Source organism: Aedes aegypti, chromosome 2 (assembly GCF_002204515.2).
Source record: "Aedes aegypti strain LVP_AGWG chromosome 2, AaegL5.0 Primary Assembly, whole genome shotgun sequence".
Classification (NCBI taxonomy): Eukaryota; Metazoa; Arthropoda; class Insecta; order Diptera; family Culicidae; genus Aedes; species Aedes aegypti.
Window position 1 is genome coordinate 423,581,895 of NC_035108.1, and position 4,681 is coordinate 423,586,575.

The 4,681-nt window shown below is 36.9% G+C and overlaps 1 long non-coding RNA gene across 1 annotated transcript; it reads right to left on the reverse strand.

Annotated features, from left to right (window-relative positions):
- Positions 1-3,468: 3,468 nt before the first annotated feature.
- LOC110676037 lies at positions 3,469-4,015 on the reverse strand. The gene is made up of 2 exons (XR_002500020.1): positions 3,861-4,015; positions 3,469-3,798 (listed from the first exon to the last, which is right to left on the reverse strand). It is a non-coding gene; the product is annotated as an uncharacterized LOC110676037 (long non-coding RNA).
- Between the last annotated feature and the right edge of the window lie 666 nt (positions 4,016-4,681).

A 4,681-nucleotide genomic window follows, 5' to 3' on the forward strand; every position in this document is an offset into this window, starting at 1 on the left:
AAGTATAAGTTTCTCGTATTTCTATTCCTACTCAAAATTGCTGCAACCAAACTATTCTCGAAAAAAACACATTTCATTGCTTTAAATTTTGGTTCATGGGCAAACAGTTAAAAAAGGTATTTCTTAGTCCTTTACAGTACAATTTATATATAAATGTTTACTTCTTTTCGTACAAGTTCTCTGCAATTGTACAAGCAAGTTTGTGTCGAAGAATTGTCAAAATGTCTCATTGAACAGCATAACAGCGCAATTTTTTAGTAGGACGTTACTCTCAAGAGTTAAAGGTGATCTAGGTCAGTTTTAAGTTAAATAACAAGTGCAATTTAGTCCAAAATACGTTGTCGAAGATTCCAAACCTGTAGCATGCATATTAGACCTATTCAAATGTCTGGAAGTTCCTCAGTCAACCAATATTTTGATTTTTCATGTCAAAATGAACTTCTGGTCAAAATTTAATTCAATTTGGAGAAAATATAGATGTGCTTCAAATCAATTATGTGTTTTTGGACTATTTTCAAGCTTTGAAAATTCGAAACTACTGAACGGAACATTAAAACTTATCATAAATATCTCTACATAGTATTTTATTCAATTCTACGAACTTTTGTCGAACACGGTTTTATGGTTGGAGCAAGTTTAAACATAGTTTGGTTGAGGTTTGTGCTTCAAGGTTCTAGAAAATCACTATTTTTGGAGAGTGTTCTCCCTAAAAAAAACATACCTGTATGAGAATTTTGGATTCTGAATTTTCAGAACATAATGACTATGCATTTCTCAAACTCAATCCCGTTTAAAGATACCTTTTATCTTTCGAAAATAAATTGTAAAAAATTGGTAATGAGGAAGCACATTCGTAAATCCGCTGTGGGTGAGACAAGAACACCACCATGAGCTTCAAGGAATGTAAAAAATGAACACGTTAGCACCTAGGACAGGACGTGACAGCTCAACTAAGACTGCCCCGTTGTTTTTCAGTCGATATCCTTGACGATGCAAAAGCCAGTGCTACCAGTATCCTTTTTACGCAAATCTTCTGAACAAATTTAAACATCAAGGCTCATAATTAGTTAGTTTTTTACACGCTTCATTCACTCAATACAATAGAGGATGCTAGCTTTAAATAAAATCAGGTTTATTATTGAAACCGGCGATATTTTTAGAGGTAATTGAAACAAATACCATTATTTCGCTTTCAATTAACTTTTTTTTTATTATTTTAGCATTGTAGGAGCACTACAAACTAAACTGGACATCGATTTTTTAAAGATTTGAAACAAAAGGATCTAATGCAAAATGTTCAAACTTTTGGTGGAAACCCTAATTTATGAACTAGCAACACGGCCTTGCTAGCAACAAAGAGCCCTGTTGCAATTCAACTCAACGATGTGAAAGTAGGCCTTTGCCAAAACGACCAATGAGGAGTGGTCTTTTTTGACAGGCAATTGGTTTCATTTTTGCACTATTACCTGACACGTCTTGTTTTAGGTTAGCACTGCTTTTTTCTCAGTCGATGATAATGATTGTTTTCAAATCGTTCTGAATAGTCAGTGAAATGCGATCAAAACAATCATCAACCGGAAAGAAAAAGCAATGCTAACTTGTTCAATTCATTCATTCGACGGTACATGTGTCATGCACGATTTAACTATCATCAGGTTGGGATGGGTTGTTTGATCTTTGGGCATTTTTGTTATTTATTTCCTTAAACAACATGTAAGCTGTTAACGATTAATGATTCATAGATTTATTATGTTTGTTTTCTATTGACTAGGGCAGGGCAGGCAGTCGTCACCGTCAAGCTTAGCTTAGCTTAGCTTAGACTGACTACACATATTGTTCCGTGTACGGAAGAAGTCATGCGATGCGTGAACATCTTTTGTGTTTCCTTTTCCTACCGTTTCTATCCCGCGCGTGTGGAGACTTTTCTTCCACGCCCCACCTTCATGCACGATCACGCCACGCAAGGCTCTGTGCAGAGGAAGGAAGTGTGAAAAAGTACAGTCTTGAAGAAAGTGTCGATAGCAACCGACGTGTTTGAGAAGAAAATAACTATTCTTGTTAATTTAGTTAAATACACAGTAATTAAGTATAAAACCAGTGTTTAAGTTGAATTCCCAGTAACCCAGTCCTAGTATCGAAGAAGTAAAAAGACAATTAGAAAAGACAATTTACACCGTCTTCAGCCAAAGGCTGCACAGACTGAACAATCACGAACATTAGGCAACGGACAACACAGAACACCCAGTAGCCCAGTGATGAATTTTTCGCTTGACGAAAAGTTTTCACCGACTGGAGCGGGAATCGAACCCACGCTTCGTGGCACTATACGCCTAAACGACTGACGCCGCTAACCGCAAGGCCACGAAGCCCTCTAGCTTCGGCCGTCCTCCCGGAAAAGTGTTACAGTCCACTTTGCTCGTTCCCCAGACGGAACACATATCAATGGTTGCTATTCCGTGATTGACCGAAGTCAGTGAAAATGCACAAAGAATCAACTAGACGATCGGCTGGGATTGGCCATAATCTTCTTCAGTGTGCATAATTCAGTGCCTCTATTTATACATGGTCAATAACGGCGCCGGCCACGTCCTTGCAGTCAGGTGGGATTTGGGGAAGGAATGTTAGTGTGTAACCTTTGCTATTTGGAGACCGTGTTTGCCTCTGCATCTCCACAAAGGTTACTGGGAGGGATGTTTGTTAATGGGGAGGATCGTTGGGTCACAGGATTCACTTTGATAAGCGATTAGACCATGATAAATAAATATTGGTGAGATATAAACATGCTTATATGTAAATATAATAGGGGTATTCACTTAAAACTGCGTAAAACGTAATTCTGCGTATATTCAGGAATGAAATATTTCGCATGAAATATTCCTTCCAAATGTCAAATGTGAGATGAATGATCTAGTCGTCCGCTGAGAAAGTCAAGTTGTTGTTCAAGCCTAAAAAATGTTTTAGATTCAATTTGGGAAATCAAATCTTTCAAATACAAGTTACTCATCTTTATCACACTTTATAGTCGAACTGGTTGAGTTTGAATAATTAGCTGTTGGCTTATAGAAATTTTACCGGAAACGACCAAGTTCGATGTACAGCATGATTTGGCCAAATGCATTGCAGGAATAATTCATCGGGTACTTGCAGCTAGCTTCAGATCATCAACTCGCTCTTGTAATCTGTGGGAGAGAGACAGCCCGATCTGCATTGTTTTGCCTTTAAACGCTTTTGATGCGTCAATTTAACCTATCCTCTTACACAATTGTAAAGTTGAATTACGTTTACAAAACTCCACACCATCTTTAATGGAAATCCTTAGTTCTAACAACCATAACCGTTTGAAGTTTTCGGGAATCGGCGATAGTTGAAAAAATGCTTTACCACAGATCTGGACATTAAGCGGTATGGTTCGAATCTAAAATAATGTTTGTGGGTTTGAAATCAAGGAAAAAAATAAGGCAAATATTATTTACGGCAACATTATAAAATACTTTATTTCATAAAATTATTTGTAAATGGAAATTACTGCCTAGGAGCTCATTTGGTAGCAACGCTACTGTGACCATTAGCAATGTTTGTCGAAGATCTTCTCGGTCTGTAGCTTCCGGTGTCTGTCTAAAATATAACAAATCAATCACGAATCATTTTCTTCGATATGCACTAGTCTTAATTTATTTCTGACTGCCAAATAAATCCGAAGGCAATAGTATTGTTGCATTTGGAACCTCAGGCACGCTTTCTCCGAATTGAAGGTTCTCTTGCTTGTTACATCCACAGGACATCGGCACCCGCATTGAGCTATAAATGATTTAATCTTTGTCTCACTTACACGATACACGAGAAGACACAAATTAACTTACCTGGGAAAGATTGTTCATTTTTTTTAAGCTCAAGTAATAAATGGATAAACGAAAACATACAAATTATTTCCGAAGAAAAACAAAATTTCGCGTTAGAATCCTGATAAATACTGAACTCAAAACTGTCATACTGATATTACCAAAGCATTCTTAGATTGATTTTCAACATTTTGAAATGCTTCATTGTTTATTTACGCAATATCTTGAAACATTTCAGATAATCAATTTAGCAGGACTTACGCAGCAGTTTACGCTGTTAAGTGAATACCCCTAATATTTTCATTTGATATGAACAATACCTATGTAGAGAAAAATTATGCCGTCAAGTGTCGAACCTTTCAAAGTTTGTTGAATAAAGTGAACCTTTCGCAAGTCTACACTGGCAGTGTTGAACCATTCAAAGTTTTTTTAATTACAAAAATAAAGATAAAGAGAAAAAGGTGTTTTGAAAAAAGAAAATTAGACATACATAATTTATTAATCAGAGTTTATGTCGACACTCACAGTGACGAACCTTGCATAGTTTTTTGAAAAATCATATTTACGTCTCACCATTGTAATGATTAAAGGTGCAGTCATACATATTTTAAAGATTAGAAATAGTAGCATGAAACGAGCTCACCAATTGAACCGTTATCCTTGAGCAGCAACAATCCACTTTCAGCTTCACTCGTTTGCTCGGCTATATAAAACCACTCAGAGAAAATAGGCGCATCACCCGAGAGGGAAAACAACTGACGACTGTACGGGCTTTCTTGACGCACTGCCCAGGAGCAAGCGTCAACGTCGAAAGATCAAAAAAGAACTAATCGAACGCGGCA